This window comes from Macaca nemestrina, chromosome 12, assembly GCF_043159975.1.
Source record: "Macaca nemestrina isolate mMacNem1 chromosome 12, mMacNem.hap1, whole genome shotgun sequence".
Taxonomy (NCBI): domain Eukaryota; kingdom Metazoa; phylum Chordata; class Mammalia; order Primates; family Cercopithecidae; genus Macaca; species Macaca nemestrina.
In genome coordinates, this window is record NC_092136.1 from 127,820,670 (window position 1) to 127,847,139 (window position 26,470).

At 41.1% G+C, this 26,470-nt stretch overlaps 1 long non-coding RNA gene across 7 annotated transcripts; it reads right to left on the minus strand.

Moving 5' to 3' along the window:
• LOC112425664 (uncharacterized) lies at positions 1-25,777 on the minus strand. 7 transcript variants are annotated; one of them, XR_011611159.1, is made up of 5 exons: positions 25,384-25,777; positions 15,604-15,703; positions 11,492-11,639; positions 7,021-10,347; positions 1-6,142 (listed from the first exon to the last, which is right to left on the minus strand). It is a non-coding gene; the product is annotated as an uncharacterized lncRNA (long non-coding RNA). The 7 variants fall into 7 exon arrangements; XR_011611161.1 differs by having other exon boundaries at positions 7,021-7,175; positions 7,945-11,639; XR_011611163.1 differs by having other exon boundaries at positions 7,021-7,178; positions 7,945-11,639.
• Between the last annotated feature and the right edge of the window lie 693 nt (positions 25,778-26,470).

A 26,470-nucleotide genomic window follows, 5' to 3' on the forward strand; every position in this document is an offset into this window, starting at 1 on the left:
TCTACGCCTTAGTCTTTTGCATCTATATGTTCCAATGAAAAATATCAACAAGAACTTTTAGTATTTGTTTTACACTTCCTGTCTGTAATACGTGTTTGCATTCATGATGTCATTATAGGAGGTGAGTACTATCACCACCCCCAATTTAAAGCTGAAATGACCTCCAAGAGGGGATTTATCTAAGTACGGGGTTTAGTCAGTTAGAACTGGAGCTCAAACCCAAGACCTGTGCTCTCTGAGCGCAATGCTTAAGGAGACTCTGCTCATTTGTGAATTAGAAACTGGAATTTGGCCCTAGGAAGAGGAGCCCTCCTGGGTGGTCAGGCTTACTATGAGGAACTCTGAATTGGATTTGAGGGTGTGGGCTAGTGCATGTTTTCCTTCTGGAAGTGCTGGCCTCTCGCAAGCATCCCATCCTCTCCCTGACCACTCTGGCAAATTAACAGAGGGTTACTTTGTTTCATTTACTATCAGGGCGCAAGTTAGACATAGGTGAGAAGAGACAGTGCCTGACAAATGCTTAAGGAAAGAGATGTGAATTCCCACTGTGTTTTCTAAGGTCATAAGATTCTTTCCAGTTGATTTACTACAGTGACCATAAATCTAGAAATGATATGTTCTTAAATATATTTGGAAGGGCCACTGGGGAATGGCTGTTTGGTGTAGTGCATGGCATGTGGGCTGAGAAGGGAATTATACATATCTAGGTGGGTAGATGTCTAGGTTAACCAATTGTTCTGCCTCATTCCCTGGCTTAAATATACTAGCGAAAACTGAGAGAAGGGCAGGCAGGTGTCCACGTTCCAGGCAACATCATGGTCCAGGCCCTGTTCTGAAGGCGTGTGCCTCATTCTTAGTCCAGAGCCTGCAGTCAAGAAAATCACCCTGTCTGACCCAAGGAAACAGCTCAGCCTGGTCAGAAACAGGGACTCCTTTAAGTGGCTGTGAGAATCATGTGTGCTTGTATGTTCACATGCTTGTGGCTCATTTAGTCCCAGAAGGAAAGAGGGGGTGGCAACGCAGGGTATTAACAGGATAGGCTGAACAGCACGACCGATCTGTTGCTGATTTCTGCTCTGCTCTGCCTTCTTGACCCAACCTCCATGCATGTTTCTTATTATGCTGTGGATTTGTTTTGCACTGATGGGTGGGAAAAGACCGGTGAAGCAATAATCGTGTAAGTGAAAGCAATGACTCTCTGGTGTCCTCTACAAATTTCCCACAGTCTTTGCTAAGGCCTCAGGGCCCTTCAGGGTTTAGAATTACAGCTTTCAGTAAATCTCCTTAGACTCACACTCACATGTGCCGTCGTGAGACAGCACCAAATCTGTGCTGACAATTCTTCACAAAGCCAGAACCATGCCCTGTGTCCAAACACTGATCAGAGCTGAGGAGTAACTGTGACAAGAGCAGCTGCCATTTATTGTGCAGGGAGTGCGTGGCAGGCCCTATTTGAATCCCTTAAATGGATTCATCGGTTTAACCCTCACAACAATTTTTGGTAGTGAGTGCCATCGTTATCCACCTTTGACAAATGAGGAAACTGAGGCACAGAGAGAGATGAAAGACTTGCCCAAGCTAGTTAACAGAAGAACCAGTACTCAGGCCTGGAGAGTCAGATCTCAACCTATAAGCACTACCTCTTTTCAAGGACCCAAGAATGAAAAAAACACAGAGTTGGGAATTATTTCACTTTAACCTTAACATCACCCATTAAGGAAATGAAACATTCATTGAATAAGAATAAGAATGTTTTCCTTTACCAATGGAGACATTTTAAAGTAAGAATTGTGCTTAGTTTCTGTTCCAATAGGGTTGCCAGCCATAGTTTATGGTGTGGTTATCATATTTCAAAAGATTTTAGTGGAAAGATCTATGGGAAAGCTGTTGAGTGGAGAAATCAGCTGTGTTTTGCCTATCAAGATGACACTATTGACCCAATGCAAGTTAGGCTTCTACGCTAAGTAATTTTTCTAGTTGTGTTGACAAGTTATCTTGAACCATCCAAGCCTCATCTTTTCTTCCCTGTTGATTAGTTGGGGATGAGAGACAGATGATCTTGGTCTTTGGAGAAGTGTTTTATTTTCTTCTATTCAAAACTAAATAACCCAAATGAGGCAGTTTTGCCTTCAACTAATTTTGTGTTTGTACCCACTGAACTGTCCTCTTGCTTTCATAGGAATGAAGGAAAAGAATAATTTTGTGATGATAGCTGGCAGCCTCTCAGGTATGGAACTTGAGCAAAATGCTTCTAGGAAGCATTTGGAGACAGATAACAGCAGGTAGAATGCCAGTTAGAGGGTTCAATTATAAAGAAGAAGTAACAATTTTGATGTTTTCACAAAGCTTTTCTATGGTCTCTTTTTTAAAAAATGAAAATACATACTCTTGAGAACCTACTTTATCTTAAGTGATAATATTCATTTAACTCTTGATGAGGTAAAGTATATCCTAGGATAATATTATTCTAACCTGATTCTAAATCTTATGTTTTTAAAAAAATGTTGTAGTGTTAATCAACTTTGCAGATCTAATCAATATAGACAGCTCTGATGAGTAGATCGTTTCCCTACATTTTTCTTATTTTTTAAGAGCAAATGTTCTTAAATTATTAAGAAGGTATGTGTCACATTATGCTTTGTCTTTAGCCACATTTCCTTTGAAATTAAAAGGAGATAAAAGTCCCATCTATATACTGCTAGCAGAAAAAAATTGCCATGAACTTTCCCCGAAGACAATATTATGAAAAACCTTAACAACAAGCATATGCAAGAAAACAACACACAAAAAACCTTAGAGTCAACCTAAATGTCCATTAATACATAATATGTATTTAAGTCAATAAAATAATATATAGCTGTGAAAAATAGAGAATAGTTAAATAACATAGAAACATGGCCATACTGCACTGTTCAGTGAAATAGCAACTTACAAAGCAACAGTATGCTAGCCCAATTTTTAAAAATAAAAATATTTGTGTGTGTGTTTGTGTGATACGTGTTGTAATATGTGTAGAGAAGGATAAACTCGAAGCATACTAAAACAGTTTTTTCTTGGTTGTAAGACTGTATGATTTTCAGGCTCTTTTTTGTTTTGTATTAATTTTTGACAATAAAATGTAAAGTAAATCCTTGAAGATCTATATTTAGAATTTTATTTTGCAGTACTTGCACTTCACTGTAATTCTTGGTGTTGCTATAAAGCTGGCTATATTTACTACCATAATTGATTCTCAACATTCTGTCCCATATTCAATTCTATGTAATGATCCTTATTCTGACGAGGCCTTTTAATAAAGATGGTTGCTATCTGGCCAGCTGTATCATTTAAGTTATAGCTTCTGCTGCTGATCATCATTAAGCTTCAAAAACCAATACTTTCATTAACATTTATAATTTTTTAAATTTTTTCGAGGTGCAATAAATCATTAATTAGCCCATCTTCACAGTATGTTTTCCCATTTCCTGGACCATGTGTTTTCAGTCTAGCTGCAGTGACTTCAAACTGCAGCCTCCTAAAAGCAACAGAGTGATTCAACTGAACAACTATTCAACTATTACTTGACTATCCACAGGTGCAAAACATGACACCAGGAAGAGTTATAATGACACCAATAAACAAAAATGAGCCACTGGTGTCAAGGAGCTCAGTCTAGGGAGCAAGAAAAACACAGGCCTAAGTAATCCCAATGCAATGATTTGAAAAGCAGTAAACAAGCACTCATTCCAATTCCTAAATGCATTCTGCACCTCTGCCAACTTCTTACAAAATGCCCATTTGCTTTACTCTTGTTAACATATTACAGATTGGAAATGTCTCAGAAAGGGAAAGCATGATATTGTACATCTTTAATAGAGGTAAGTGCTCAGAAAGCAGGGACCTATTTATATTTTCCCGTGATGGTGATTTATTCACTAAAATCCAACCCACCCGTTTGGTAGCTAAATTAGATAAGTTATCTCTTTGTGTCATCCCAGTTCACTGGTGCACCACTCTTTAGCCATATGAACACTCTGTTTTATTTTGCAGATGAGGAAATTAGAAGACGGGGGGAGCCTGCAGCTTGTCCTTTTCTCCTCAAAAGCCTATTTCAAAGTCCACATTCGATAGCGGTGGACTTTAAGAGGTGGGCTTCAGATCTTCAGTTACTTATCCAACTGCAGGATCTCCTGCACTCCAGTCGGTGTTTGAGACTGGACAAGTGAAGAGTCTTAGGGCAGAGCTGACTCCACCTACTGTTACACTGCTGAGCAGATGAGAAAACCAGGCTTAATGTTTGTTACCAGTGTCTCTTCCTATTTCTTACTGTGTGACAATGATCGGTATCTGGTTGCCTTAGAGACTGTCAGGCCTGGCATCTCTGCGTATCTGCAGAACAGTCAGTGGTTTCTGAAAACAGGTGTGGCCTGGTTAAGAGTAGCACAGCCACAAGTTTTTTTTGTTTTGTTTTGTTTAGGTTGCTTTGACTCTGGCGGCTTTTACCAACTTTCCAAATGTCACTCACTCTACCTCAGGGGCTATTTGTCAAAGTTATTGGTAAACTAGTTTCTTACCTGTTTTTTTTCTATATTTTAAGAGATAAAATACTAGATAGAAAAAAAAAAAGCTTACTGAAGCAAAAACTGGTTTTAAGTGACAATTGTGTGTTCGTTGTGGCTTGCACTTTGACAATTAGATCTGGTCCTCTTGCTGATGGTGTGGCTTTTGAGGTAAATTGCATGAAGAAAACCAGTTCTCATTTGGTAAGCTCCAGTGGGTTGCAGAGTTGAGGGAGCTGATACTATCACCCACCACCATATATTTGGCCTCACTGGTATAGAGCTAATGACCAGTAAAGGTATTGAAAGTACATTAATATTGGGTCAGATTAGGTAGGAAAAATAGACCCTATTCAGTTATGAACATTTCTCCACAAAAAAGTACAAAAATGGGACTATTTGTAAAAAGTCTTGAAAATCAATGAATTTAGAAAAAGTTGGAGAAGCTGGGTATATTTTGACAGAGAAGAGACAGTTTAAGGAAGTCAAGAGAGCTGACTTCAAATATTCGAAGAATAGCATGTGAATGCACAAATAACCATAATCTTTAAGGCCAAGAAAATGGACTGACAGCTTAAAAGGGGAAATAATTTGATTCCAAGAAGGCAATCCATTCTAACAACAAGAGCACATCTCACAGCAGTGAAATGGGTGCCTCGAGACAATGAAAATTCCCATCTCAGGAGCCAACACCAGGTGGTGATTTGTCAGGCTTGCTAGGGAAGGATTCTTGTAGTAGGAGGGAGATTGGATGAGACCTCTAAGGTCTTTCCCATATAGATGCTATCTGTCTAATTAATTGCAGTCAGACTCTTAGGTATTGTCCTGGGCTCTCATCTCTGTGTCGTTGAACTATAGATTCACTTCTTCCTAACTGTGAGATAATTGAGTGGATTCACATCTTTAAGTCAGCATTCAGCAGAAGCAGTGATGGTGGTGAGATAAATTCCCAGACTTTCCATCTGATTAATTACTGTCCCAGAGCCTTGGTTTAGGAAGATCTAGGAGACCATGAGGCTCATCAGAGTTGAGAGCTAATCCCATATGAAATCAACCAAGTGTCTGTTTCCACTTGCTTCCCCTGAGGAAAAAAAAAATTTCCTTTTATTTTCTGGATGTTTGGGTTCGAGGATGGGTTTGATCTTTAGTGCTTCTTTGTTTTGTTTTGTTTTATATTTGTTTATGTTTGGTTTTAGCTCTGGAGTTTCAAAATGCAACATAATAAACACTTGCATGTCCAAAGCACTTTTGTCTGTTTTGCTGGTGAGAGTTGAAAGTAGATAATCTGCAGTCAAGTTTTGGTATCAGATCAGTCCCCTGTGCAGCACGTGGTCTTGTGCATGCTGCTTTATTTTCTGAGCCACCATTTTCTCATTTCTGAAATGGTGTAAGCACCATTTTATAGGTTTATAAGAATCCAATGAGAAAATGCATGTCAAGGTACTTTCTATGCTTTGAAGCACCTTTAAAATTTTAGTTAGGGTTATTTAAGTTTTCTGAACTGTGTGTTGTGGTCAGTGAAAGATATAAAAAGCTCTCTTCACTCTTTGCATTAGACATTTTTTTTTTCTCAGAAGCGACATTTCTTGATCTTCCCATAGGTTCTGTAGAAAAACACATGATTGATTAGAACCGTTGTTTTGAGTCTGCACTTGTAAGTAAAACAGAACATGAGTGAACACCTGGAAAATCATGACTTTCTCAAACTTTCAACTCTAGGTTGGTATAAAATGACCAAAGAGACAAGCAGTAGGAACTATTGAGTTTCATTAGGCAAGGCTAACAACTAAGGTAACAAACCTGGAAATTCACAGGGAAAGGAGATTCTCTGGATCAAACCCAAAGCTTTAAATATTTGTGTGTATTAATGATTAGGATTTGACATCCCATAATCAGTTTTGCTCTAAAGGGAAAATGTTCATAGAGAGTCCCTCAAACACGAGGCAGCAAAAGCAAACTCCCCCAGCAGAAGATAGAAAGCATTTCACAGAATGGGCTTAGCAGAGCTTCTCACATGCTTGTGGAAAATAAAATGTGTGACCACACTGTACTAATAATCTCCACAGACAGATACATTGTTGCTTGATTCAGGCCTTGTGTGCATAATAATGTCTATATGTTTTGTTTTCTTTAAACAGAATCATAGAAGATAAGGAGCCACAAAGTTTCACTCTGTTTTCAAAGGTGCAGTCAAAATGTTACACTTCTAAATTGTGGCAACGAGACACACCCTGAAGAAAAAGAGCCTTACACCTTCACAAGAAAGCAGAGAAACCAAGATACCTTGTGATGTCTTGTACATACCAAGAAAAATATGTCCTAACCTTGAAAGCCCATTTTGGATGTGAGCAGACCCACATCATCACAAAACCGAAAAGCTGTATCTTTCTCATCCACTATACCCCTTCTTTTCCAAATGGACACCTGAGACTTTGAGCTACTTCATACAACAGAGTTTCACACTGGGGCCTCCCACCCCTACCTGCATTTCAGGCCCAAGTATTTGCTGGCGTCAGATTCATCATCAAGAACCTTTCTGTGGTCCATTTCCTGGGGCACAATTCTCTAGCGATGGGGACTAATCCCGTCAAATCATCCATTTTTGTTAACGTTAATTGCGATATCCATTCCAGGTATCTGCTTTGTGTATAAAAAGGAAATTTCTGAAGATACAGCTTTACATGAAAAGGACTGATTTTAGTTGCAGAGGTTTCATACATAATGGGAGGTCGGTCAAAAGATTATTCCTTGCTGAAAAAAACTCTGGAAAAATCATGCCATGCAGAAAGCTGCGCACATGGCCTATGCGTGGATCAGTGTTGAGGGGGAAGGACATTCTCTTTACACTTTTACAACTTCCTGATGTAAGTGGTTCACCCACAGGAAAAGGAGCAATGCCTTGGTACTGACACTTTCACCCCAAGTTTCCAGCCTGTGGAGTGTAAGGTAAAATTAAAGGATGGGTAATCAGACCATCATGAACAAAAACAGAAAATTGTGTCTTGGCATGCAAATACTGTGAATTTCATTTCTCTCTCTCTCTCTCTTCTGTCTCTCTCTCTCTGTCTCTCTCTATCTCGCTCTCTTTCTCTGCCCCCCATCCCCCAATCTTTTGAACAGTTCCAGTGTTGCTAGTATATAATTATGACAACCGGACTTAATTGAATACTAAGCTAATGCATTTTGACACTCTATTATTCATTAACTGAATTTCAGTTATTTAAGCATGAGATTAACAAACACTTTTGACCATCTACTATATACTAGACATTATGATGACTATTGGGGATATAGAAAGACAAGATATGGTCCTTTCCCCAAGGAGCTTACAGTCTACTGGACAGACATAAATGAACAGTAAATGAAAATGCAGTTGTCCTGAACTCAGGGTACTATGGGAACTTACAGCAGAAATAGCCAGCATAGTCTTACAGAGTCAGGAAAAGCTTCATGGAAGACCATGGTGTATATGTTGAATCCTGAAAGAAATAGAACAGGAAAACCTACAAAGAAAGACCAAGGATTTGCATTCGTGGCAATTACCCAGCCTAAAGGTAAGAGATATCAGGGTACCTGATGGGAACTGTGAGTTTCCAGCTTGACCAGACACAAACACAAAGAGATAAGGGAGAGGGGAAAGAGAAAGTTTGGAGAGCAACGCATGGGGAAGATTATATCAGATTTTGCATGTTTTTTGTATCATTTCCAGCCAAAGGCTTGGTTGGATAGACCTTCTCAAAGGGTATGGTTTGAATGACTAAGGTCATAGAATTATAATATTGTAAGGAATTTAGAAATAACTTAGTATTAACACCTGCCGTCTGTGCGTAAGTACTCCATACAACAACCAGAGAGGTACCCAGAGCCTCTGCACTACCTTTGGAGGTAAATACCTCCAACAAGCAGGGGCACATTATTAGACAAAGCAGCATTCTCCCTCCCAGTCTAACAGCCTGTGATGTATTTGACCTTTCTTTGAGGAAAGATAATCTTATGGTCCCTGACCTCAAGATGTTTACATTTTAATGATTGTGTGGCTTATCCATTAATCTGAAAAGAATCACAGATAAAGTAGATAATAACATAGACCAGGAAGTAGCATTACCAGGTATTTCAGATTTGGGGATTTATTTCGTCTTATTTCTGTGACTTAGGATGTGACAGAGGACCTGATACAGTCCCTGCCATCAGAACCCTTATGATATAAAGGCCAAACGTATAAGTAAGCATGTAGGCCAGGTGCGGTGGCTCACACCTGTAATCCCAGCACTTTGGGAGGCCGAGGCAGGAGGATTGCCTGAGCTCAGGAGTTCATGACCAGCCTGGGCAACACGGTGAAACCCGGTCTCTACTAAAATACAAAAAAAAATTAGCCAGGCATGGCGGTGTGTGCCTGTAGTCCTAGCTATGCAGGATGCTGAGGCAGGACAATCGGTTGAACTCAGGAGGCGGAGGTTGCAGTGAGCTGAGATTGATCCACTGCACTCCAGCTTGGGCAAGAAAGTGAGACTCCGTCTCAAAAAAAAAAAAAAAAAAGTAAGCATGTAAAGACACTTTATATAATTCATGTGTGTGAACAATATGAATGCATGTGAACACTGACCCACTAAAGTAAAGGTAGTTCAGAAATCTCGGGCAGTTCCCATTAGAGCTGCCTGAAGGGAGGCTGGGAGGATAGAAAGGAGATTGAGCTACAAAACACATAAATGTGAGCTACACAGAAAAAGGGTCAATTAAACAAGTCTTGTTGACTCTGGAGTCTGGCTCTGCATCCCTTTTAAGTGAAGGCCAGCGGCTTCCCACTGGGTTTAGGCTGAAGCTGGCCTGCTGGATAGCTTGTGTACTCAGATACTATTTGGAGGACCTATTAACGGGCCTCATGTGGTGTTTTTCATAAAGAAAATCACCCTCCGTTATTTAATGGAGGTCTGTAGACTTTGAGTCTGTTTTATAGTGGGGATGTTCTTTGTAGATGATAACTACAGGGACTGGAGACATTACTTTCGCACAAACACTGTGGCTGCTGGGAAAGGAAGATTTTTGGAGCAAATGGGACTTGGAGAACACCTCACATCTCGCCATATAAAAAGCTGTTCATAGATTCTGTTCTGCACCTTCCTTTATTCTCACTTTGCATGTAAGTTACTTGTGGATATTCTGCTTCCGATCCATGAATTGTAAGTCAACTTCCATTTTAGGTTTCTCAGACCAAGTTTATGGGGTCAAAATGAGCATGGAGTTACAAGCTCTTAACTCTGTACTTCTGCCTCAAGGGAACATGTTTTTCTGCAGATGTTTAGAAAACTCAGCACTCAGTGTGTGCTCCACATTACAGAGCTCCCTTTTCTTCTCAGATAATCCAGTTCTTCCACCTTAGTGTTTCAGAACTACCATTATTTATACATTTCAGATTATACTGCCAGACCCTGAGGTTGTTCCAAGAGCTCTTGGCTGCACTGGACCCTTGTATTCTCTTCCTAACAGTGCTGTAAGAAATGGCCAAAAATTAGTGATTAAAACAAAATAAATTTACTATCTTCTAATTTGTAGTCAGAGGTTCTAAAAATCAATGTGTTGGTATGGCTGCATTCTCTCTCAGTGCTCTAGAGGAGAACCTGTTTTCCTTCCTTTTTTAGGTTGTTGAACCTACCTGCATTCCTTTGCATCCTTTGACTTGTGGCTTCTTCTTTCATCTTCAACGCCCACAGTGTATCATCTTCAAATTTCAAGTCTTTCTCTCTCCCTCATTCTCTATCACTTTTATAAGGTAAACAGTAAAAGCATATGGTCCAGCCAAAACATAATCATTCTGAAGGGCAAAATAAGGCATACAAATATTTTATATGTGGCCTCATTCTTTGGCTCAATAACAATCTTTTCTTTAACTTCAGCTTCTTCAGGCCAATTAGTGGGTATTTCTAGACGTCTACAGGAAAGCTTTGGAATTCTTGTATGTTGCACAATGTTCCTAAAGATTGGTCATGCTACAGATTGTGTGGATTGTTTCTGTACCAGCCAGTCAGTCAGCCAACGGATAATCAAGAAATATGTATTAAGTTTCTATTATTATACCAGGTACTCTGCTGCATGTAGAGGATACAGTGGTGAATAAGACAAATGTTCAAGCATTATCAACAGACAGCATCAAAAAAAGCAAGCAGAGTAGCAAAAAGTGAATTACAGCTATTTACAACGCATATCTTCCGGAGCAGAATAGCAGAATGCAAACTAACACAATGCAAAGGAGGAAAGATTGGAGTCTGTGTCTATAATAAAACTCCACTGCACTAGTTGTTCAAGAATAATAGATAAAAATTAAAAGACACAGACCCTGCATTCAGAAAGTTTTCAGTGTAAGTGGGCAGACAGAATATTATACACAAAATGACAAAAAAGTTAGTCAATTATAAATATAAATCAAGGGCAGGAACAAGGGTACAGAAGGAAGAATTGTCTAGCAAGGTGAGGGAGCAATGAGCTCAGACCTGAAGGACTGCTGTGAACCGTCATGGACAGAGACTGGAGGGTGCCACATGTAGTGGGAGTAACGAAAGATTTGGACTTTCAACAAAGCATTTTCAACGCTAAGGAATAATCACCGTTGGTAGGGCAAAATCAGTCTGCAAAGTACATCTGCACAGGTGTTGACAAATCTAGATGAAAGTTGCTGCATAGATGTCAGGTGTGGTTACAAAATCTAAGCTCCTTGATGGACAGGACTTTGCTTTATTCACCACTCTACCCATAGAACTCAAACTACTGCCTGGCACAGAGTAGGCAATCAGTAAACATTTGTTGGTGGATAAGTGAGTGAACAAATGCAGAGACAGAGGAATGAGCAGGGAGTTGCACTTTGGACCAGGGACGGTAATAAGTAGACCCCTCTAGCTTACCTCTCTGGAATGCGATACTAATCACCCAAAGGCAGGTTATCATCACTTGCCTTTGCCTACCTGGAGAGCCAAAGAAATCAAGGCCAGACGTGGAGGGTCTTAAGTCACAGACACAGCTTGTCCCTGCACAGCGGAGCAGGAGTGGAAGCTGGGAGTCTTTTTATTACATACATCCTGTAACAGTTCTCATGGGCTTGGCTTAAAACTCCTACAAAAATAAGAATGAGTAAAAGAAGTGGGGAGTATTTCTAGGGACTCCCTTGTTCTTCCAACACCCTATTCTTGTCTTTTTCAAGCGATCTGCTAAACAGCTGCTCCATGTGGTATAAATCCCCCACCCTAGCACTGAGAGCCACAGTGTCACTATTGGAGGAAAAACCTGAAGACGGAGGAACTGACAAAGTCAAGTGCATTAGACTAAATCACAGCATCTAATAAGGTTCCACAGCAACTACTTGCCATGCTCTTTAGGGATACAGTTTCCTGTCTCCTTCTTGTGGCTTCAGCAGGCCTTTCAGTATGTTATGCTGTACAGAGTCCCTGTGAAATTTTCCCTCAGCCTTTCTCAGGGTGCTCCCGTACACCTTGGAGTTTCTTTCAGCCAACATCACAATCAACTAGGGCTTTGAAAATGAGTTTTTGTAAATAAAGTGAATTATGTGACACTATTCTTCCACAGGACAATTTTTCATCTATCAGGCCAGGCCCTTGATGCAGGAGAAGGTGGCAGTGAAGGATCTGGAAGGGGTGTCTTTCTGTGTCTCAGCTGTTTCCTGGAAGTTTGCTCCTGGGCACCTCCAGCTTTTCTTCACCTCTACCTTCCTTCATTAGGAGAAACCAGAACGGTCCCTGACTACCCAGAGCAGGTGCCCAGCAAGGAGCAAAGAAACAAAATACAAAGTAAATAAACACTGGGACAAGAGGGCAGCAGAGTAATGATAATGCTGTGAGCATGAAAAGCACTGTGGCCTCTCACTCCGCATCTGATATGTTCGGATATTTTATCCCCTCCATACTCATGTTGAGATGTGATCCCCCATGTTGGAGGGGGACCTGGTGGGAGGTGTTTGGGTCGTGGAGGTGGATACCTCATGAATGGCTTGGTGCCCTCTTCACGGTAATGAGTAAATTCTTGCTCTGTGAGTTCACACAAGATCTGGTTGTCTAAAAGAGCCTGAAACTTCCAGCTCCCTCTCTCTTGCTCACTCTCTCCCTCATGGGACATCCAGGCTCCCTTAGACTTTTCACCTTGACTGTAACCTTCCTGAGGTCCTCACAAGAAGCAGATGCTGGCACAATGCTTTGTGTGCAGCCTGCAGAACTGTGGGCCAAATAAGCTCATTTTTGTTATAAATTACCCAGCCCCACATATTCCTTTATACCAATGCAAAGGGACTAATGCACCATCCCCAGTGGCCTCCTCCCCATTCACAACCTGCTAGCCAAGCAAGGGTGGTGGAGGCAGATTTGAGGATGAGCCCTGGGATATGAGGCAACTCTCACATGTGACTAACTGTGGCTTTGAAGCAGCTGCAATAACTTTTGTCTCCTGGGCAGACTGAGGTTAGGAGTTCAATCCATGCTACGGGGTGAGGTCAGAACACCTTCCCTTGCTTTGATCTCATTGGGCTCCAGCCTCCCTTGTAAAGGTCCTATTAAAGGGGGCTCTAACCGTCTCTGTCTTGGCCTGCCTACTCTTTGGGGAATTTTCCTATAATTTTGAATTATTTCAAATCAAAATGTAGTATTTGGAATGGTTTATTGAAAACCCTTCTGAAGGAAAAGGGAAGGGCTAAGTGAGGTCTTTGGGGTTCTCCTGTACTGCTACTTTCAGTGGGGCTCTTTCTGCCCAAACCCTTTTTCAGTAAATTGCCCTGGTTGGCTAAACCCAGTGGGTTTCTTCCTATCACTATATACTCCTACAGGATTTTCAGAAGAATTATTCCTTTTTGCTTCCTGAAATGAACATTCTATGAGCCTGTGTTTTTAAATAAAATAGCCTGAAATCATTTTCATTAAAAGATAGTTCTGAGGTACAGTGCAAACATTTAACTTATGAAAACTAACAAGCAGATGAAACAAAAAGAGTCGAGGGCTCTCAGTGAGGAATGCTCACTATAGGGGTGTTAGTCTTGAAGCAATGAAGAGAGTTTGAGAGAGTTAAGGGAGGTGTTCTAAGCACATCTGCCCTGAGCATGTACTGTTTATATAGGATGTGAGGTTCTGGACCAAGTCTCAGCAAGGAGAGCAAGGAGCAAGGGAATGCAGTGAGGTCTCTCCTCATAGTGCCCAGTCCAGGGGCAACCTAGAAAGGAGAACTTCAGGGTCACCCTAGGACTATTTTTGAGGGGGGCACCAAGCCATTCATGAGGGATCCACCTCCACGACCCAAACACCTCCCACCAGGCCCCCCTCCAACATGGGGGATCACATCTCAACATGAGTATGGAGGGGATAAAATATCCGAACATATCAGATGCGGAGTGAGAGGCCACAGTGCTTTTCATGCTCACAGCATTATCATTACTCTGCTGCCCTCTTGTCCCAGTGTTTATTTACTTTGTATTTTGTTTCTTTGCTCCTTGCTGGGCACCTGCTCTGGGTAGTCAGGGACCGTTCTGGTTTCTCCTAATGAAGGAAGGTAGAGGTGAAGAAAAGCTGGAGGTGCCCAGGAGCAAACTTCCAGGAAACAGCTGAGACACAGAAAGACACCCCTTCCAGATCCTTTACTGCCACCTTCTGCATCAAGGGCCTGGCCTGATAGATGAAAAATTGTCCTATGGAAGAATAGTGTCACATAATTCACATTATTCACAAAAATCCATTTCAAAGCCCTAGTTGATTGTGATGTTGGCTGAAAGAAACTCCAAGGTGTACGGGAGCACCCTGAGAAAGGCTGAGGGAAAATCTCACAGTTGCACAGGGCATCCACTCAACACCATTTTAGTTCAAAAGAGACACTTGCTTAGGAGCCTCCTTGCGAGTAACTCACCTTGGATTCACCAGAGAAAGGGAGAAAACCATTAATCTAGAAGTAAAGGGACCTGTAACACAGAAGCTTCTGTACGACACGGCCAAGGCTCAAATCCCAACTCTATACCTCATAATGTCCATGCTTTGAGGCAAGTTATCTGATGGTTCCATGTATTCTTTTACTTCTTTATAAAATGGTAATGATAATAGTGCTGGCACTGCCAATTTATTTTGAAGATTACATGTGATGACATATTTAGAATAGAGCTTAGCTATAGTTAGAATTCAATAAATTTTGGCCATCACTACTATTAATCTTTCTAGTAATATTTCTTGTGTAAGAGGTATCCTATAATCAGGTTACTAGGAACTTGACTGCATCATTTTCTGTGTATTTTTAATTAAAGGAAAGCTTCAAGAGAGCTCTTTTAATATAAAAGCTTTTTAAACCTCCAGCATCTATCCTTTCTGTTGGACTCTAAGGAAATTATAGATTGTTCCTTACCAAGTTTTTTTTGACTGGATTAGGCTGTACCATTGCATGTGACCTGCACAAATATAACATATAAACAACATTAAGGTTCACTTTCAAAGGACCTTAAAAAGTTGGGGACCAGTCTTGCATCTTGATTTTACTAGGTGCAAAGGAATCGTTTGAGGTAGGAAAACCAGTTGATAACTGCCCTATGCACTGTACTCACTTTCAAAAAAAAAAAAAAAAAAAAAAAAAGAAGTTTACAATGGTATAGCAGTGTGGGAACAGACAAATACATGATTATATGCCAGATAACAGACAAATACGTAATACTTCTATGATTACTTGAGTTTAAGAGCCTAGTTCACTCTGCGTTCTATCAAAATTCATTTGTTTCATGTTTAGGAAAGAAACAGATTAAAACCATCATGTAAAAGGGAACTTTTTCTACAACCCTTATTCCTTATACAGTAATTCCACCTTATCTTAAAGGGATATGTTCCAAAGCTTCCAGTGGATGTCTAAAGCTACAGATAGCATCAAATTCTTTATATACTATTTTTTTCCTATACAGACATACTCATGATAAAATGTATAAGTTGGTACAGAAAGAGATGAACAATAATTAAAAATAATATAGAACAGTTACAGCAATATACTGTAATAAAATTTACATGAATGTTGTTTCTCTCTCTCTCAAAATATCTTATTGTACTGTACTCACTTGTTTTTTGGACCACAGTTGACCCTAGGTAACTGAAACTGCAGAATGCTCAACCTCCCCTGATGAGGTGGGACAAATTAAGTCTCTTCTACCTATAAGCCTGCAAAGTCAAAAGCAAGTTTGTTACTTCCAAGATACAGTGAGGGTACAGGCATTGGGTAAATGCTCCCATTTAGGAGAAATTGGCCAAAGCAAAGGGGCTACAGGCCCCATGCAAGTCCAAAACCCAGTAGGGGAGTCATTAAATCTTAAAGCTCCAAAATAATCTCCTTTTACTCCCTGTCTCATATTCAGGGTATGCTGATGCAAGAAGTGGACTCCCAAGGCCCTGGGCAGCTCCACCCATGTGTCTTTTCAGGGCACAGCCCCAATGGCTGCTTTCATGAGCTGGCATTAAGTGTTTATGGCTTTTCTAGGTGCATGGAGCAAGCTGTCAATGGATCTACCATTCTGGGGTATGAAAGATGGTGGCTCTCTTTTCACAGTTCTACTAGGAAGTGCCCCAGTGAGGAATCTGTGTGGGAGCTCCAACCTCCCACAGAGTCCTAGTAGAAGTTTACACTGCCCTAGTAGAAGTTCTCCATGAGGGCTCCACTCCTGCTGCAGACTTCTGCCTGGACATCCAGGCATTTCCATACATCCTCTGAAATCTAGGGAGAGGTTCCCAAACCTCAGCTCTTGCCTTCTGCATACCTGCAGGCCCAACACCAAGTGGAAGCCACCAAGGCTTGGGACTTACACCCTCTGAAGGCACAGCCTGAGCTGTACCTTGGCACCTCTTAATCATGGATAAAGCTGGGATGGCTGGGATGCAAGGTGCCATGTTCCAAGGCAAAACCATTTTTCCCTCCTAGGACTCCAGGCCTGTAATGGGAGAGGATGCCATGACAGTCTCTGAAATGTTATGGAGACATTTTCCCCCATTGTCTTGGCTATTAACAAATATCTGCATCTGGTTTGAATTTCTTCTCAGCAAATGGGTTTTTCTTTTCTACTGCATGGTCAGGCTGCAAATTTTCCAAACTTTTATGCTCTGCTTCCTTTTTTAATATAAGTTCCAGTTTCAGATCATCCCTTCATTCGTGTATATGAGCATACATTTTTAAAAAGAGTCAGATTACATCTTGAATGCTTTACTCCTTAGAAATTTCTTCCACCAGATACTCTAAATATTCTCTCTCAAGTTCAAAATTCCACAGATCTCTAGGGCAGAGGCAAAATGTGCCAGTCTCTTTGCTAAAGCATAGCAAGAGTGACCTTTACTTCAGTTCCCAGTATGTTCCTTATCTCCATCTGAGACCACCTCAGCCTGAACTTCATTGTCCATATCACTACCAACATTCTGGTCAAAACCATTCAACATGTCTCTAGGATGTTCCAAACATTCCCACATCTTTCTGTCTTCTTCTGAGCCCTCCAAACTGCTCCAATCTCTGCCCATTACCTAGTTTCAAAGTTGCTTCCACATTATCAGGTATCTTTATAGCAGTGCCCCACTCTCTGTACAAATTTTCTGTATTAGTGCGTTCTCACACTGCTATAAATAACTACCTGAGACTGGGTAATTTATGAAGAAAAGAGGTTTAATTGACACACAGTCCTGCAAGCCATACAGGAAGCAGAAAGTTCCTGGGAGACCTCAGGAAACTTACAATCATGGTGGAAGGCTAAAAGGAATCAAGCACCTTCTTCACGTGATGTCAGAAGAGAGAGAGCAAAGGGGGAAGTGCCACACACTTTTAAATCATTATGTCTCATGAGAACTAATTCACTATTATTAGAATAGCAAGGGAGAAATTTACCCCCATGATCCAATTGCTTTCCGCAAGACCCTTCTTCTAATTCAACATGAGATTTGGGTGAGGACACAAATCCAAACCATATCAAATCGTTATTCTGATTTTCTCAAGTTTAACTCAATTCTCAAATGATACCGATAGATTTATCTTAAAGTTTATATTGTTGTCATGTCTCAAAGTTATATTTCTCTTGAAACAAATAAATGTAGGTTCTTTAGAGGTGCTATCTCCATTTTAAAGTCTGTACTAAAAAACTTATTTTCTGAAGGCCCACTCATCTAAAATGAGTGTGTTAAATCATAAAAGGAAACAACTGGTCAAACTCACCAGTAAGCATAGCATAAATGAGTGTCCATGTAACTAGTGTAATGGTGATATACTCAACACATTTGATAAATATTTTCTGCATCGGTCAGTGGAATATTAAGATGATGATATGTTGAACCTATCTTCAAAGAGTCTGTAGTTTTATGAGGAAGATGACACAAAAGCAGTTAATTTCAACATCATGTGGTAATTTTCTGATAAACAGCAAAACTGGGTGCAATAGGTGAACAAAAAAAGGAACCAGACCCAACTGGTTAGTGTGCGTGTGTGTTTGCAAATGCATCATGTAGTGAAATGATGGAAGAGATAGGGAGGAACAAATGTTATAACTCCAATTAAGAATCAATATTATTGATTATTGAATAGTTAGACTTTTTTGTTTATCATCATCTTGATATGCTAGATTAGTTTGAAAGTGATCACTTCCTTCTTACCGGGACTTTCACTATAACTGTTCAGAGTCTTCTTGTGTTAATAAGGAGTAATGAGATCAAGTAGATAAGATAGCTGTGATGAAGATTTTCTGCATTTCTTTACTTTCTAAGAAACGCTCTACCGTCAGAGAAGGAAAGACAACTTCTTCCTTGCTGCTAATGGCATGTTTTTACTCTTCATCCTGGCCAGGTCTGTATGATCTTGCTCAAGCACTTTCCTGAGCATTGCATCAAACCCAAGGAAGCTTCCAGAGAAAGTCTCAATCCTGCCTGTAGGATTGCCCTGGGACTCATCTTTGGAGGAGATGGAAGAGCTTATGTTTAGGTGAAAGAAGAGACCAGCCTTCTCAAATGCCAAAATATCCAAAGTGTCTCATATGTAGGTCTGGTATCAAAAGCCTATGGAAATTCGTTCATTTGGGAAGCAGTTTCTGGATACTGCTGGAGACTCGAAAGTCAAGTTAGGGAATTTCAACTGCAGTCATAATCATCATGCTTATTCATAGATAAATGAATTTCCGTTCAAGGAAAAGAAGTTCAAGGTATTCTAAATTTAGTGATTTCTATCAAACTAGACTATTAGAAAGCAACAGGCCTACTCCCCTTCTCCCAATGCAAAATGTCTTGTACCCAATATTTGATACAGTAAGAATAAAAACATAGAAAATTATTCTACATGTACAATTAAACCATTTTTAAAGGGATACTTTATTATGTGTCATTATGTGGTTCAGTGACTCTTTGCACTACATAACTAATCCAAAAATTTATTTACAACTTAGAATCTGAAAAAAAAGATAGACTTGTATCTGTTTATAAAACAATAGCCCATCATGTTTCTCTAATTATCTTGCCTGCCAAGAAGCACAGGCAGTGCTACTGTTCAAGCAAGCTAGTTCAGTATTTCCCAAAGGGTGCTCCACAGAGTTCTACTGCACGATGATTTTAAAAACATTTGTTTAATGACATAAATGTGAGAAAAGAAATGTACAATTCCATCAGCATATTAACAATTGTAAGAGATCTAACAATAAATGTTTATATTTGTGTATTTGCTTGTTTATTTATTTATTTTTATTTCAATAGTTTTTGGGAAACAGATGGTTTTGGTTACATGGATAAATTCTTTATTGGTGATTTCTGAGATATTGGTGCACCTGTCACCTGAGCAGTGCACACTGTACCCAGTGTTAGACTTTTATTCCTCACCCTCTTCCCACCCTTCTCCCTGAGTCCCCAAAGTCCATTATAACATTCTTATGCCTTTGTGTCCTCATAAATTAGCTCCCACTTATAAGTGAGAACATACAATGTTTTTTCCTTCTTGTGTTACTTCACTTAGAATAGTGATCTCCAACACCATCCAGGTTGCTGTGGATGCCATTATTTTGTTCCTTTTTATGGCTGAGTAGTATTCCATGGTACACACACACACACACACACACACACACACACACACTACATTTTCTGTATCCACTCATTGGCTGGTGGGCTGGTTCCATATTTTTGCAATTGCGAATTGTGCTGCTATAAACACAAATGAGCAAGTGTCTTTTCTCATATAATGACTTCTTTTCTTCTGGGTAGATACCCAGCAGTGGGATTGCTGGATCAAATGGTAGTTCTTCCTTATCCAACTATAGACTTCTGCCTTTGCATAATATCTGCTATTTCAAAGCTCACAAAGTTGGGAAAGGCCATTGACTGATTTATTTCCCTCTTCCTTCTAGAGGTCCATTTTGTTTTTCTCTACTTCCATGCCTATCTTCCATATATGGATTATAAGGCACAGATAATAAACTGTGAGTGGGGGCAAGTCTGTATGTATACTATGTAAACACACACACACACAAAACGTGTACGTTCTGCTCTGCTTCTTTCCTCCCCCTACCCCCGCTTTAGCTATTGAGCTCAAGTTTGTTCCTGGCAGGACCTGCACATAACAATATAGCCTTCTAGGGAAAACCCAAAGCCCTTCAGGAAGTGGTATGCGATGATGTACTATAGTAGCTGGTGTGTTTCCTTCTGAGTCAGGGCTGCCACAAGGGGGTCCCCAGGAATTGACACCTCTCTGAAAAGATGTTAAGATGCTAGTGCTGAGGTCATGACTGCCTCTCCCTTTGTTAAGGGCCCTCTAGGGCTTTTCCCAAGACACTGAGATTAATAGAATCCAAACCAGATTTCAGCCCAGGCCCTCCCCTCTCTTTGAATTACCGTTGCTTCCTTATTTTTTTTTCTTCTTCTTCTTTTTTTCTTTGAGACAGAGTCTTGCTCTGTCACCCAGGCTACAGTGCAGTGGTGTCATCTCAGCTCATTGAATCTCCGCCTCCCAGCTTCAAGCGATTCTACTGCCTCAGCCTCCTGAGTAGCTGGGATTACAGGTGTGCACCACCATGCCTGGCTAATTTTTGTATTTTTAGTAGAGATGGGGTTTCACTATGTTGGTCAGGCTAGTCTCGAACTCCTGACCTCACGATCTGCCTGCCTTGGCCTCCCAAAGTGCTGGGATTACAGACGTGAGCCACCGTGCCTGGCCTGCTTCCTTGTTTTAAAGATTCCTTGGAGTACCTTTGGTCACCAGTTTATGGTTTCACATCCTTTTACCATAAAAGGCACACTTCTGTGCTGCATCCAAAGCAGTGTCATAAAAATGTTCCCGTGGGTTCATTTTGCATTTGCTCCCAAATCTTCCTCATGAGAAGACTAACTTAAAAGGGTGCCTGAAACATACCATATGCCTGGAGCAGCAGTAATGATGTCGTTTCACGTGTTTAGAGATCTTTAACTCTTCTTCCCTGTGCTGGTCAGTACACGTCTTCAGAGGCTCAGTTCTATAGGGCTCTGTCAGGCTGATTCCTACAGAAAAATACTCCCATGCTGCTTTATAAGGAATTAACACTAATGTGAAAGAATCCTAGAACCATTGTCATTTAGTTGAAATCTTGCTTCTTTTATGTAAAGTAATAATAATACCATTATTAAGAGAGTTCAGAAATGCTGGCCAATTTCTCTTTTGTCAGCAGCTGTCTGGAAAGCTTTTACCTAGAGAACAACTTTACATGCTAGAGCTTCTTTTCTCTAGAAGACTCCAGATCATTCTCAAACCATTCTCTTTGAAAGATGGAGAAAACTAGGCCCAGTGGAAGGCAGTGAATCTCCACTGGCTGCTTTTGAACCTGTTCTGGATTCAGCGTACAGAACCTCAGTCCGAGGTCAACTTTCCAACATATGGCACTGCTTCCTGGACCCAATCTGTCATTTAAAAAATAATGCTTATAAAACTTTGACCCGTGAACCAGAATCTCCTGGAGTGCTTATTATAAGACTATATTTTAGTGGAAAATTTGGTGAAATCTGAATAAAGTCTGTAAATAGTAAGTGAATAGTATGTGAAAATTAAGTGAATAGTAATGTACCATAGTTGTATATGAAGTTAACATTAGGCTTTTGGATATTTACCCAAAGGAATTGAAAGCACGGACTTGAACAGATATTTGCACACCCATGTTCACAGCTGCATTATTCACAATAGTCAATAGGTAGAAACAATCCACATATCCATCAACACACAAATGAAGAAGGAAAACGTGGTATATACATGCAATTGAATATTATTGAGCCTTACAAAGGAATGAAATTCTGACACATGCTGCAATATAAATGAACCTTGAAGATACTACGTTAAGTGAGATAAGCCAGATACAAAAGGGCAAATATTGCATGATTCCACCTATATGAGGTACCTAACAGAGTCAAATCCGTAGAGACAGAAAGTCGAATGATGGCTGGCAAGAGAGAATGGGGTGTTATCATTCAATGGCTACATCGTTTCCATTTGGGAAGATAAAAGATGGATGATGGTGATGGTTGTCCAGCAATGTGAATGAATATTCTTAATGCCATTGAACTGTACACTTAAAATAATTAAAATAGTAAATGTTATATTATGTATATTTTACTACAATTTTTTAAATTAAAATTAGGGGAAATGGAATGGAGGTGAAGGGTATACTAAATTGACAATACTATGTGTGCAACTTTTTTTGTAACTGTAAAATGATTTTCCAAAATAGTTGATTTTTTTAAGCCACTAATGGAGTACTAGACATTCACCATCAACAACAACAAGAAAAATGTATTTCTGGCCTCCACACTAAACTATCAGAATCTCTAGAGTTGGGAGGTGGGCAAGGCACTTTATTTTTAATAAGTTTCAAAATTTAAGAACCACCTTTTCTTCAAGATATTTCTAATAATCATCTTCTTTCTCCCTACCTCTTTCATCAGTGAAGGAATGAAATCTGTGCGTGAATTTCCGGGCCACCAATTTTGTAGGTAGATGTTGTTTCATGACTGTGCTCTGGTTAGGCTTCGGGCTCAGCGAGGGCCACTGGGAGTGCATGTAACCCCGGAACTAATGGTGTCGCCAGGCCCCTACCCCTTCCCCAGATCCTCTGTGGCTCCTGCTTTCTTTCCACCTCCACTTCTCTACCTTAGAAAAAAGGCTCCATTCCTGAGAAACTCAGTAACCATGGATTGATCAGGTCACGCCCAAGCTTATTTGCCTCTCCTTCCTTACCCTCTCTCAATGACCCCTTTCGAAAAGGGTCAGGGGCAGATTTGTAATGGAATACAAGAACAACAGGCAAGAAAATGTGACAAGAGCATTGAGCTTTAAAGCTTTCTTGTCTCAATGTTACACTCAATAAAAAGAAAAAAACAGTGGTCATGGGCATGTCAGGCCGGGGGCTTGGAGGCCAGAAGTGAGTCCTGTTTCCTCCATGAAAGCTACAGCACTTTACTTCTCAGTGACTCAGTTTCCCACTTGTAAAATGGGAAAGGTGGAAGAGAAAGACTCTAAGGGCTTCCCCAGCTTTGAAAGAGTGTGATTGAACAAAATAAGACCAACCTGACCTGAAGTAGCCACTATCCTTAGGAGCAAAACTTATACATTTAGCAGCTCAATGATCAACATTTCTTTTCTTTTATATATATATATATATATATATATATATATATATATATTTTTTTTTTTTTTTTTTTTTTTTTTTTTGAGACAGGGTTTCACTCTCTTCAGCCAGGCTGGAGTGCAGTGGCATGATCTTGGCTCACTGCAACCTCCACTTCCTAGGCTCAAGCCATTCTCCTGCCTCAGCCTCCTGAGTAGCTGGGACTACAGGCGTGCACTGCCATGTCCGGCTAATTTTTATATTTTTAAAAGAGACAGGGTTTCACAATGTTGGCCACATTGGTCTCAAACTCCTACCTCAAGTGATTCACCCGCCCTGGCTTCCCAAAGTGCTGGGATTACAGGCATGAGCAACCACGCCCAGCCAGCAGCTCAACATTTCTTAATAAAGATGGAACACTAAGATGATTCAAACTAAACTTCTAAATGAAGAAGATGATATGACTGAGTCAACTTTTCCAACACCTCTAAAAGAGAGAGTGTTGGGAGGAGAGAGGCACCGGTGGCCTCTGAGACACCATGAGGCGACTCCATTTTTTAGTGTGTATGTAAGTGGCTCCTGTCTTACTCTTTATTGAAGACAAAGAAACTGTGACAGGAACGAGTTTGGTGTTTAGAAGAAGAAAAGAGTGTGGGGACTTGCTGAGGCCCCCATGCTCTCTTCTCATTTTTCTCCTCACTCGTGATTTCTGGCCAAGCAAACAGTCCCCCGGAGGACGGCATGACCTTGAGTGTGCTCGTCTAGTCTTTGGGGCTTTGGAAGCCGGGATGCTGAAGTTTGGAGACAGCATGCTTGCTGCTCAGGGTTGGAAGCTTAAGTACTTAATAAAGTCTGAAAGCTGTTGTTCCAACAGGGATAGCCAGTGTCCCAAAGCCACTCTGAGCAGCACTGAGCTGTCAGCTCCAGCCGGGCCTAGAAGAAGGGAAGCAGGTCAACTGAGAGCTGACACAGAGAGACCAAAGCAGAGTGGGAGAAAAGGGTGCAACACAGACAAATTGAGGTGAGAGGGCTCCCTTCTGCCAGGGTTGCCCTTCCCACATGAGCCAGTGATATCCAGGCACAGCAGCTTCCTTAAGCATCCCCAGATTTGCCTTCTTGGGCTCTGGGGTATCCAAATCTTGTAAGCAGTCCCATAGGCCTGCCAGAACTTTGTCATTCCTCCTGCTGCCTTGGCTAACGCTGGGAACTGGATGATCCTTCTGCCTGGTTTATGGACTCTTGATTTTATTCTTGCTGCCACTAAGGCTGCTATAATGGTTGTCGGATTTCCTTGGAACTTGAAGATGGGCAGGGGGTGCTTTCATAGTTACTGACAAAGTAATCTCAGGAGCACTCATTTCCCTGACTCCAGAGATGAAAGCAAACAAAAACAAAAACAATAAGCAGTTTATATTGGGCCAACCATCTGTGGCTAAGGAGAAAGGCCAAGCAATGACTACAGCTTCCCAGCCCAAACAGGCTCCAGGAGAGAGGGCTCAATTCACAATCTGGGAACATGGACAGCCAGAAATGCTAAGGCTGATTATGAGCTTTCATGAGTCTGAGCTGGAGCCTCATCTGCCTGTTTTGCATTTCAGACAGGAGGAGGCAGTGTGGATGAGACTGTCAGACCTCGCAGCGTTTCCCTTGCAACTCCACGACTTATTTGCCGAGTGACCTTGGACAAGCCCCTTAACCTCTCAGAGCCTTCAATTCTTTGCCTATAAAACAGAACTAGCAACATTTCATTAAAATTTAAGTAATCTGAAGTATAATGGCATTTCTCTATTAGAGCTTTCTCTGCTTGACCCTTGGTAATTTTTGCCTTTCAGCACCTTTCTGGAAAGAAATGAAATGAGTAGCATCTTCTTGTGAATAGGAGTCTTTTATAGAGTTATGGAAAAAATAATTCCCTTGCCCCGGCACCTTTCTTTCGTTACTAGTTGTGCCACTGACTTGTTGCATATCCCAGATCCAGTCAGTTTTCTTTTCCTTGCCACTAGACCAACACTAGATCTTATAGCAGCCCCTATATAGAAATGATTTCCACAGGATGCTCATGCTGTGGGTTCTCAGGCTCCTAATAGTGAGTGTTGAACCATCAGGCCATTCAGAGTTCACTGAATATGACTTTTGCAATAAAGATTAGATCCCAATAATCCCTGCTCACAACACGATTACTAGCTAATCCATCTCAGTCGAGGGTTTCTTTTCTCCTTTGAGTCATGAGGAATCCTTATTACATGAAAGATGAAAACTTGAAATGCCTACCAGAAATATCACCACATGCACCATCCCCCAAAGCAGGCCGTGGGGTCGGTCGATGAGTCTTCCCTGTGGTTTGGATGCTGACGCCTGAGTGACTCCCCTCATGAGCTCAGAAGCAGAGAGAGGCAACTGTTTTCAAAGCAGAGAGGTGGCTTAGAGGAAACAGGTACAGGCCTCAGCAAAGAACTTGACTCCATGTGAATGCTTGCTCTGTGTGAAATTGTTCTTATTATAGTGATTTGTGGGGAAGAAATAACCGAGGAGGGAAATAAACAACCACACTGACAAGATAAAGGAAGAAACCTAGGCCCTAGAAAGGAGATTTTTCTGGGCTGATTTCTGTGCCTGAAATGCACCCATCGACTCTTCTGGAAACTCAGCTGTGTCTCCCACCCCTGAGGCCAGCCCCTCCCACAGCTAACTGCAGCCCAAGCAAGCCCCCGTGGCAGGAGTGTAGCAGGGGCCTACAGCTCACCCACCTCTGCTCTCTGATCATGGCACACCGAGCCTGTCAGACCACTTGCAGCCCTGCTATTTGATCTTATCGGGCCCTGTCAGGGAGGTGAAGTGCATGCGTCAAGAAGTCCGTGGCTGTTCATCATTGTGGTTGCCCTGAAGTGGAGCAGGCAAGGTAACACTTGAAGCCATTTTTGCAGAGAATTGCACAAACAGCAGCGGGTGTCATAGACTCAGTGGTTCCATTTCACATCGAGAAAACACCCACAGAATGGTAGAGGCTTCTAAAGAAACACCACAAAACACAGAGCAACATATACTCATGCACACACACCAGAGCTGTGTGAACCAAAGCCCCGGGCGGGAGGACGTGCTGTGCGCCAACAAAAAACAAAGGGGGAGATGCATTATTTGTTGGGGGGTAGAAAGGTTGGGAGACTGAGGCTCTGCTGCAGACGAATGGGTGCTACACTTACTTGTTGGGTGGCAGAAAAGTTGGGGGACTGGGGCTCTGCTGCCGACGGATGGGCACTTTATGACTTTCTTTGAGGAAGGCGGTTCTGAGAGTGAGAAAAAAAAAGACTGATAGTTCTTGGAGCTTGAAACTGAGAGTTTCTACTTTGGAGAATTGAGA